This window comes from Hippopotamus amphibius, chromosome 4, assembly GCF_030028045.1.
Source record: "Hippopotamus amphibius kiboko isolate mHipAmp2 chromosome 4, mHipAmp2.hap2, whole genome shotgun sequence".
In the NCBI taxonomy this organism is placed as follows: Eukaryota; Metazoa; Chordata; class Mammalia; order Artiodactyla; family Hippopotamidae; genus Hippopotamus; species Hippopotamus amphibius.
Window position 1 is genome coordinate 114,051,861 of NC_080189.1, and position 11,533 is coordinate 114,063,393.

Genomic DNA, 11,533 nt, shown 5'->3' on the forward strand with positions numbered 1-11,533 from the left:
GAAACAGAAATAACTTGTAGGAGTTGAAGCAGGATTTGAATCCAGGCCTAACAACAAAACTAAGTGCCGAATCCACGGTATGCAGCTTTGTATCTTACATGCAATGTAAGGAAAAGTTTCTTCTGTGTACTTCTTCCCTATAGCCCCTTGGTTTAGAGCCTGCTTATAGAATGCACTCAATAAATAACTGTTGCATGCTGACTACGTATATAAGACACCATATTAGAAACTAAGAAGCATAACACTGAAAACAAATGAATATCTTACCCCAAGAAAGTTCTCATTAGGGTTTGGTAGGGTATAAAATGTGGGATATAAACAATACAGAACAGTACAGTGAACCATGTAAACTACAAGGCAGATTTTTTGAAAGTGCATTGCAATACCCCAAAGAAAGTGCTGTCTCAAAGGAAGAGAGACCATGACTGAAACTAAGTAGATCCCCCATACGAACTCTGTCTTCAACATGATTTGGCTATTGAAACATCCAATGTTTCTTTCTTGGATGCTTGTTCATACATTAATGGCTAAAATTAAGTACTCTCCCCTCACCTAAGGCATAATGATATAATAAAAATTTCTGATTAGTTAAGAAAAAAGGTTAGTCTGGATTAATCTATTTTAACTGTAAAATTAATACGTTAAACAAGAAGTTTGGTAGGAAAAATTGTGATTCATTCACTTTAAATTAAGGTACTCCAAAAGAACTGATGGCTGACCGAAGCAATATCAATACAAAGGAAACACTAATAGGATCTTGAACTTGTCCTTCTATATAACAGGCTAAATACTAATAGTACAGGATTTAGCTATAACAATATATTTAATCCTTGCAAATAAAAACTTAGGAGGTGATCATATATCGGGCTTAAATGTTATGTCTTAAGGTAAATAATAAGAAATAAGAAATAATCGGAGGAAAATGCCACCCAAAAAAGAGCAGATTTAACCTACTTTTAATACATTCAGGTTTTTATTAAATGAGATTGCACTCTCACTCTATAAACTCTTCTGTTTTTTTCCTTTCTACTCCTTTTTCTTATCCCCATTTTACTGAAAAAAAAATCTTGTCTGTATGTTTCAAACATGGAATCTGAAATTGCCAATCTAAAAGTCATTAAATGGGGTCATTTCTGCTTAGAAAGAGTCTATAAATTCACCTACAAGTTAATAAGTATCTGGCATTTTTGTCTTTGTTATTATTTTCTTGGTGTTTTAGTCTCATTTAATTGATTTGTGCAAAAGAATCAGATTGGAAAAAAATTAGGCACACATTGTGATATTTTATCCCAGTCACACAACACCCATATTTGCAACTGTTCTGTTGCCAATCTCTGGTGGTTCACTTCATTGTCTCAGATGCTTGATGTGCTTCCTGGCATTTTAGTATTTTATCAGTGAGTATTAACTTACAAGTGATAGAAGAAAATGGACTCAAGAACCTGGGCTTCTCCTGGCAGCTATTTTTACTTGGTGCTCATGTCTGAATTGTTGACTGTTCCTAAAATCACGACAGGATTTCTGTGAACCTTTTAATGACCATAGTTAAGAAACATTTTTATTTATGTAGTTTGGAAGCCTAGAGAAAAAGTGGACTTTCAGAAAAACCAGTTCAACACAGAGAATGAGGAAATAGCTGAGAACAAATATTAACCAAGTGAAATAAGTATTAAGAAGGCAACGTAAGAACAGAGGCAAATTATGGAATCTGTGCATTTACTTGGATAGAAAATTTCCCTTTGGCAATGCGCAGGGAACCATGAAGATTGGAAAAGGAGAAAATGGGCTGAAAAACATAAATTCTTCATATGAATAGCCATTCTTCAAAGAATTTTCTGAATATTAAATACTTTAGTGTTTGCCTGACTTTTATCACTCGCATCAGAATTTGAACTCTTATGTATTTAATATTAAAATACAAAAACACTCGGCAAAATAAAATTTTAAATATAGCCTTCTGGAATGTGGAGCTGCTTCTTTGCTCTGTTCTGAAAGAATTTTTCTCAAACATTAACTACTACAATTACCTTACTTTGCTGACAGCCACTGCAACTACAACACAAACGAAGCCCAGGATAAGATTTGGTGAAATGCAAACTTTATGCATGATTTTTTTTTCAGTAAACAAAATATATTTTTGTCTTACAAAATAGTCCCTAAAATTGATTTCTAATTCGAAAGTCTGCCATATTTTCAGTAGTGACTCGGAAATACTGCAAAATAATCATAATTTTGATTTTAATAGCTTAGGAACTTCTCTAAAACCAAATAAACAATACATATAAAGTATTTAACACCAGGTACTTGGTAGCTTTCAAAGAATATTAGGCTTCTCTCTCCTTCTCTTTTTCAGTATACAGTAGAAAAAATGAAATATTTGTTATTTAAAGTTTAATGGTTTGGAACTATTTCATAGAATTACAAAACTTTAAGCAAACAGTGGCTTTGGTTTCTTTATCAAGTTCTTATAAAGGATACAAGGAATTTAAGTGTAGAGTTAAAAGTCTAAGAATTATATTATATGACTAAACTTTATTTTTTTCCAATAAAAACTTTTGGTTCATCTTTCATTTAATAAAAATTTGTCCCCATCACAGCTGAGATTATCTCTCTATCACCTGTCTGTCTACCTATCATTTATTTCTGGAAGTCATAACTTGAAGTTAATGATCTCATAACTACTTTCATACTGCAGTGCCTATATTCATAACTTACTGATTTGGTAAAAAAAAAAAAATTATTCACAGATGTGACTGGTTCTGAGAGCAGTGTCTTTTTTTTTTCCCCATGTAAAAACTTTTGTTGACTAGTGACAGAATTCAAACTTTTAAAAAAATTGCCTCATGTTTAAAAATATGAGAGCCTTGATGAACGTACACGTCATCCTTGTTCAGAGACCATGCTAATCTTCTCTGTATCATTACAGTTTTCGTGTATGTGCTGCTGAAGTGAGCACTGCATTTATTTTTAAGGTCTTAAGGACATAAGGAGTTCTTCTGCATTGTCTTCTTTTGGGGGGAAGTTGGAGGCATGTGTGGACAAGCCAGAAACACTTGATTTAGTTGTTAAATGTTTAATATCTACTCCTTAAATGACTTACATCAAATGCAACCAACGTTCACCGTTGTGCATTAATTGGCATACATACAGGGCACAGGAAAATGCCATCCCATGCAGAATTTAGATATGTTTCATACAGTGTCATCTCCCAATTTCCAGCATCAAGCTAGCAAACCATATAGTGATATGGTCCCAGACGTCACGTGTTCCCTCACATATCTGAATTCATTTCTATACACACAAATTCAAATGTTTCACTCTCTTTGTCTTTTAGAGCTTTTCCAAGTATTTGAAAATTAAGAAGAAATTCTTGCCTATAATGCTTCTACAACACTGATATTTGTTTCCATAGGAATATGGAGACATTCTTTTTATCTAAGAAATTTTAAAGTTATGTCTCAGATGTAAGGTAAATAGGTGTTAGTATATAATTTGTCATCATTTCACTTTCTATTTCCTATTTTTTTAAATTCTTATATAAAAGTCTTTGGCTAGATTTCCCCTAAATAATTGAAGTTTAAACCTAAGATTCCAGAATAAAAAATACAAAAAGTGGAACACTAGGACATTATTCAAACTTTTTGATCAGTGAATTAATATAACATATACAGTCAAAAGAGAGGATCCTGTCTCACAAAGGAATTACTTTAGCTTGAATTCTTGAATTATCTGTTTATGATAAAATATGTATATATTTACAATATTGCAAATGTATGTTACTTCATGCAAAGTTTAGTCAGTAAAACTTCGACTTTAAAATAAATGGAAAATTAAAAAAACATATTTCAAATAATTCAACTCTATTCATCTAGATTTGGCTGTGTCATGAAGAAGAAATAAGTTTTACACAGTTTGGTTATCAAGAGCACAAAATAAATTATTCACATCATTTTCAAATACTACTGAATTATGCCATACTTTTGTATGAAAATGTAAGAGAACTGTGAAAAGAGAGAACCCTGTCCTTTTCCTGGTTCTTTAGAATTCATTTTGCAAATGTGCTGGATTGACTTACTTGTCTCATGTCTATGGAATATATATAGTTGTCTCAGATCTATGGACTAGATATATTTATATAGCTATGGATAAACATATCTAGTCCACATATATGGACTGCTTGTGGCAAACGAACAAAAGATAAAGAAACCATCTTTAGTTTTGTTTTTTGCAGATCCACAAATATACCCCTATACTATATATACAAATTATATCTCTCCACTTAGTAACAAAATGCATTCATGCAAAATTAGAGATAACTTATTTTAACAGAGATTAATGTCCCTTTTAAGTCCCTACTCCTACCATTGAATATTTTCTTAATCAGCTAGCATTTCTGTGTTGTTAAGAAAAATAAAAATAAAACATTGGAAATTTGACATTTGAAAAAATTCTTATTTTTCAGATGCTTGTAAAGTTTAAATCATGCTACAATATGCCCCAGAATTCCCATTCTGGTGCTTTCTGTTTTTGTTGCTGTTGCTATTCTGCAATATTTTAAACTATTTCAACGTTAATCAAAAAGGTATAAAAGTAGCTTTTAAAAAACAAATAAAAACATTTTACGGTTCTTCAGTATAAATTATTACTTTGCACAGATGTCAACTAATTATATAGTACAGTAATTAAGCTTTATTACTAAGAAAGACAGAGTATGGTATAGGCCAAGGTTTTCATAATTTAAAATAGGAATACATAGGAATGAATAGGGATGTTCTCTGAAATAAGGGTAATTAAATTTATCTGCACTGATTAATTTCATATATTTATAAAATAATTCCCCCTCTTTATTTTAACTTCACTAATACAATCATCTTACCCCACTCATCAAAATAATAATCTGAGGTCTTTTTCCCTTCACATACCCCAGCAAAGTTATTTAAAGTTATTCAGAATCAAAGACCCTTACTCAGGTGAATACATTTAAAGCCTTCCTTCCCTGAAAAACAAATTACTTTATCGTTACAAGGTATGATAATATCTAATACCTTCATAATTATCATTAATACTTGAATTGATAAAAATTCAGATAGTTACATACTTTAAAACTACAAATTTTTTTCTAACTATTTTATCAGCCTAAAAAAATTTTTTAAGTATTTTTTTTTCTCATTGTCAATTAAAAACCAATTCATTCTGGAAAAGTAAACTGTCAGTTAATTGTCCCAAATATAAACAATTATTTGAAACATGTACGTATTTTGGAGTGTGTGTAGGTCATGACTGAAGATGTACTTTAGACCACAAAATACTGAAAAAGTCAGGGATATTTTTTGCTATACGGCAGAAAGCAATTAAATAATAAATATATATATTTGTGGTCCTCTGCAACCTTAGCATCACTCAGTGGCAGAAGGGGATCTGGTCCCCTATTTGTATTTCTCTCTCACTTTTCCTTTTTTACCTTTGCAAACTTAGCCTTCTACTGACCACCATCAAGTTCCTAAAAAGTGAAGAAAGAAAGGAAGTTTTATTGGCTGCCTTAAGATGGTATGGGACAGAGGCAAGAGAACCAAAAGCAAATGTGAGCTGGTGCAGAGGAGAGTCACTCAGTCAGTGTATTTTTACACTTTGATGTCCTGAGACTCAAGGCCAAGGGTTGAGTCACTAAGCTCTATCAAGGGACAGTGAGCATCTTGGAGACAAAAGCTGTCACTGCCACCCAGTGGCAGCATCAGTTATTGCATGTTCAGCCAAACCCCATTTGTTTTGACTGGTAACCAAGTGGAGATGGACAGCTTGTCCTGTCTCTTAAATAGAAAATGAAATACAAGTCTGTTTATTTTACCATATTCAAGATACATGATGAGAAACAAAAGTAATTTTAAATTATCTTTCACGCTAAGTTTGAGTTATACTATTTTCTCTCTAGGTTTGAGGGAGGGTATGTAAGATGAATAGATTTTTAGGCAAGTTAATGTTTGCTAGTATTTTGAATGAAAATTTAAAGTATTTAAAATAAACTCCAAATGAACATATCTTTACAATGTCAGGGGATTGCCACTGATTTAAAAATTAAATGGTTTGGCCTATTCTTTTTCTACAGCATTACTAACAAAGATGCGCTGATACTGATTCACAGTGAGGCCGTATCACACTGATGGAAGCTATGCAGTTAAAGGGGAGGGTACAGTTGACATGTGTGTTTAATAAGCATATAAACTGGGAAAGAAGAAGCAGAGAGAGCAGAAAACGTTTTCCCTTTTCAGTTCAGTGTAACATAGCACATTATTTTTCTATCACTTTGCTGACCTCTGTATTTATTCCATATATATATAAGAAACACTTTTTTCCACCTTCTGGATAACTTTCAATAGAAGTCCTACCCAGGCTCTTTAGTCTTGAGTTTTTTTAACAATGTAAATTACCTTGTTTCAACAATTAAAAATATATATATATATAAAATAGCATTTTATTTTTCCTTAAAAACTCATGTCTTCCACAGCCTTCAAAGAGCTTCAAACTAATCCATTTTTTAAACTAATTAATTAATTAATTAATTAATTTTTTGGCTTCATTGGGTCTTCATTGCTTCGCACACGGGCTTTCTCTAGTTGTGGTGAGCGGGGGGCTACTCTTCGTTGTGGTGCACAGGCTTCTCATTGAGGTGACTTCTCTTGTTGTAGAGCATGGCCTCTAGGTGTGTGGACTCAGTAGCTGTGGCAACCGGGCTTAGTTGTTCCGCAGCATGTGGGGTCTTCTTGGACCAGGGATCGAACTCGTGTCCCCTGCGTTGGCAGGCGGATTCTTAACCACTGCGCCACCAGGGAAGTGCCCTAATCTATATTCCTAACAGATTTCAGTAGAGTTATCCTGCAAAAAATGATATCAGTTCAGGTTTTTCAGTCCTCCCCTTTTGTCTAACTATTGTGTATGATTAAATCCTCCTTTTTTGTGTTACACACTCTGTAGACATTTTATAGGTATTGATTTTCAATATTGCATTGCTATTTGTTTTCAGCAGGTTATAAAGAGAAATGAGATCTTAGAAAGCTTGTGTTCTGCATTTTTTTCTATGAATGGAGTTATTTTTACCTAAGAGAGAGAATGACTTCATTGCATGGAACACTTATTTATATTATTCTATGTGAATATGTACTTACAATGCATTAAGGGTAATCTACAAAGCTGAAGTAAAAACTGACTTAGCCTGAGACTCATTTCCTCAGTGTTCTTGCTAACCAAGCTGTAGGGGTCCTCTGGCACATAAATAACTTTCCATTTACTTTGGAATCAGTGGTGTCAGCCATTTCAACAAACCATGATCGGGCAACAAGCTTAAAAATCTTAAACGAAAAAAAAGTATATATAAAAGATATGTGTATATTAACACCTTGACTCACAACGCCTCCCTTATTTTAAAAGAAGTTTTGTAAGGCAGAATCAAATATATAACTGGATGGAACATCTTCATGTATATTGATCAGTTAAAATAGTTTGAACATTTTCTTTTAAAAAGAAACAAATGTTGGTATTTGTTACCTCTCTGTTTTTCTCTTACATGTTTGCTTAATATGTCAGCAAATGCTTTCTCCTAGAAAAGTTGGAATCCATCCAAATTACAACAACAAAAAAAAAACCGGCACACAATTACATATTCTTGGAAGGTCTATCCAATGAACCCTTTTTTCTTGTTTGAACTAGAGTATTTATTTATCTCCTGCTCTTTAGGCCTTCTGCCTACATCCTGAGCTATATTTGTGTGACAATCTATGCAGTTTAACTAATGAATCATTTTATTACTAATCACATTAAAAATGCATGTATACCATTCCTATTTCTGTTCAGATCTCAGGTGCTGTTTAGGACATGTTTGAGTTTATGAAGTAGCACATTGGTGCTACTATTCCAGATCCAGTGTCACTGGAAAGAGTTTAGGAGTTTGTGATGGCTCTGTCATGGGCAAATGCAAGAGACACAGTGACAACAGGAAGTAAGAAAGAACAGAACAAGTTGTTAGAAGGGAGAGCAAGGCAGTGGATCTAAATTGCCCTCCGTCAGGAATTATTTTCACATATTCAGTGTTAACTATTGGTGGGAATTATTTTCCGTGCTAACTCTTGGTGGGAACTTTGCCGCTGACTTAACTTCTAGATGTTGATGTGAGGCACTTGCATACTTCTCCAGCTGAAAACTGTCTTAAGACTTGGTACCTTGAAAGTCTGAGTTTAGGAGAAAGCCTAGTACTTCTTTTTAAAAAATAATATACTTCCACATGGAGTGCCTTCATTTGCTCCACAAATACATGTTGAGAAGTTACTGACTGAGAGGTAATGTGGAGTGGTGCACACAAATAAGTTATTTTCACAATAATACTCCAAAGATACTGGGATTTACAGTTCACGATTCTGACTTTGTGTTTTCACGTGAAGCAGCTTCCTAGAACCCCATGCCCAAATCTCATCCTTCACATGTCTATGTTTCTTACTGAATTCAATGACTAAAATGAAGTAAAGGCAACAGAAATAACTTGACAAGGTAGTTCAGTATCTGCTACGGAAGAAAAACAAATTCCAAAGAAAACATGGCTGCATTTAAAAGAAATTACTCCCTAAGCAATATCTATGCTGTTTGAAAACATAACAATAAGCATTTCATACTGAAAAAATAAGTTATAAATATAATAAAATTGACTCCATCTACAACTACCCATTATCAAAGTTCATTTAATTTTACCCTCTGCTGCCTATATACAGTTTTGATTAAAGTTAATGAAGATTTACCTATATTTACATAATTTTCTATGATAGAAAATTTGGTCTAAATGGAAACTACCAAAACCTTTAAGAACCTCAAGACATGGCATCTAAAATACAGAAAAATAAGAATATAAATAAATATGATTCCTTATGCAAAAACACCTAAGAAAACAGGACTCAAGAAAAGTACATCTTGTCATTCTCTACTTTTTAGCAGCTATTGCAGCATACTTATAAGATCTCCAAAGTGGTAGATGATAGCTTTAGAAATATATAAAATTGAAGTAAAAAATGTTTTGACTGTTAACAAAAACATGTAAAGCAAAAATCACTGATAAAACCAAAACAGATTATTTCTACTTAAAACAAGTGCATACGAGATAATTATAAAATAATCATTTAAATCTATAAATAGTGATTTTTCTAAGAAGTATTGAACATATACACATAACACAGAAGAATGATGGTAATTGAGTGGAAGAAACTACTTTTCTAAAAGTATACACCTGACTTCAATAACTGCATGTATCTGTCATCATTCTCTTATGCCCAATGCTAGCTTGGAAAAGGAAATTAATACCTTAATATTTCTTGGTATTACATTCCAACTGAAACTCAGTTAGCAAAATTGTGTCTCATATCCAGCTTCATTTCCAGAGCTACTGCTTTGGAAGATTCCATCTGGGCTAGGGATGGATGGCAGCTAATAACCCTCTCTAAAACAATATGCCCTATGAAGCCATGCAGAAAGCAGTGTGATTTACTAACAAAATGAAACATTTTCTTATATGTAATGTGAATATTCTTCCCTAGAAGTGTAAAGGGAATAGTGTAGGAGAAGAAACACAACTTTTGGAGGATACTCTAAAGGCTTGTTTTTTATCTGATGTTGATAAAGAATGAAAAATATCACTGCATAATGACTGAATTTTTCTAACACCCACACTACTTCTATTCCCATGAATTCTCAATACTTTCAGACACGCAAAGTTTTAATTCATAAACAATTCATTGCTGTCATGTTTGATTTGTATATTTACTTCCTCGATTTTCTCAGGGTATCTGAGTATAATATTAATCATAGACCTCAAAAAATGACACAGGAGGATGCCACAAATTCTCCCATTTCTTTCCATGGCCTCTTACATTCCACAAAGGAAATGGTGAAATGCTTTTGACTGTCTTAATACGACTGGCTTTCCTAGTTGTATCAAACAAGTTCCAAATAGGAAACAGAATCTATCCAGTAAATTCAACAGGGAATATGTAAAATGCAAATTTATTAACTATAGCAAAGAATCATCAGAGTAATTGAGATTTGTCTACTAAGAAGTAAAGACAACTCTAAGGAATACATGAACAGAAGATTCTACCCCTAAGGGTGAAATAGAGCACCCAAGGAAGGAACAAATCTGACTAGGACCCTGTCCCCAGGAGTGAGATCCAGACCTCATTTGTGGGGGCATGGCTATGGCCCAGTGGATGGAGAGGTCTGCTCAGGTTCCACACCACCAGGAATCACCAGGAATCTGCCCTTTCAGGTGCCAGAGGGAAGCCATCCACAGAGAGGTGGCCACATGAAACTCATCTGAAATCTGTTAGTGGGGAAGGTACACTGGGAAACCTCCCTCTGGGTGTCAGGGGAGACCGCCCTCCAGGGGATGCCATGCACTAGTGGCTGCCACACACCACAGGAACCTGCTGAGAGAGAACACACACTGGAACCAGGATAAAGAGCCCTTCCTCCTCCACGTTCCCTCCAGTGCCCCCACCGACAAAGCTTTACTTCATGCCAGATGGGAGCAGAAGAACGATTAGGAACCACAAGCAGGGCAATGAAGGGTTTACTTGGAGTTGAGAGGCAATCGCTTGGTAAATTAAGTAATCTTAATTTAGAAAACGTCATTATCAACATCCTACACCAGAAGGGTATATTTGTTGCAACTAATGAACCTATACTCATATCTTGTTATCACCCAAAGTCCATTAGGGTTCACTCTTAATGTTGTGTCAATACATTCTATGGGTTTGGACAAGTGTATAACGACAAGACATGGTGATGGGAAATGCATATGTTGGGGCATTTGTGGGAATATAAGGAAAAATCTCTGTATTTTCAGCTCAATCATGATGTGAACCTAAAACTGCTCTAAAAAATAAAGTCTGTTACTTTAAAAAAATAAAAATGAAAAAGTGTCATCTGCAAATTTTATTTTCCTGAACCCATAATTGTGGTACCACCACATTACAAATGGCAAATTTCAGTTTGTGTTTATTTCTAAAGTTGTAATTTTTTTCATTATGAATACTGAATATGGCAAAAGGAGCTAAAGTATACATTAATGGTTTCTTATATAATAATAGAACTTTCAGGCCACAGGTCACCCAGTTAAAAACTACATTTCCCAGACTCCTTTGCAGCTAAGTGGGTCCATGTGACTAGGTTCTGGCCAATAGGATGTGGGAGCAGGCATGGGGATATACAACTTCCAAGCATTCCCCTCCCTATTTCTCCTTCTTGATGGCTGGAAGGTACACCTGGTAATGAACGATCACGGACCATGCAAATGAAGGTAATTCCCTAAAAATGGTGGAACAACAAGAGGAAAGAACATACACTCATAAGGACTTTGGCAGAGCAAAGTTGCCAATCAGCTCAACTTCTCTGTGAGAGAAAAAAGAAACGTCTATTTTATTTCAGCTGCTATCATTTTGTGGCTCTTTGCCATAATATTGTTAAGTTTCTCCTGTCTCATCGCCATGCCGTTGTTGACCAG

The 11,533-nt window shown here is 34.2% G+C and overlaps 1 non-coding gene across 1 annotated transcript; it reads right to left on the minus strand.

The window, feature by feature from the left end:
* Window positions 1-2,849: 2,849 nt before the first annotated feature.
* Window positions 2,850-2,956, minus strand: LOC130852725 (U6 spliceosomal RNA). The gene has a single exon (XR_009053452.1). It is a non-coding gene; the product is annotated as a U6 spliceosomal RNA (small nuclear RNA).
* Between the last annotated feature and the right edge of the window lie 8,577 nt (window positions 2,957-11,533).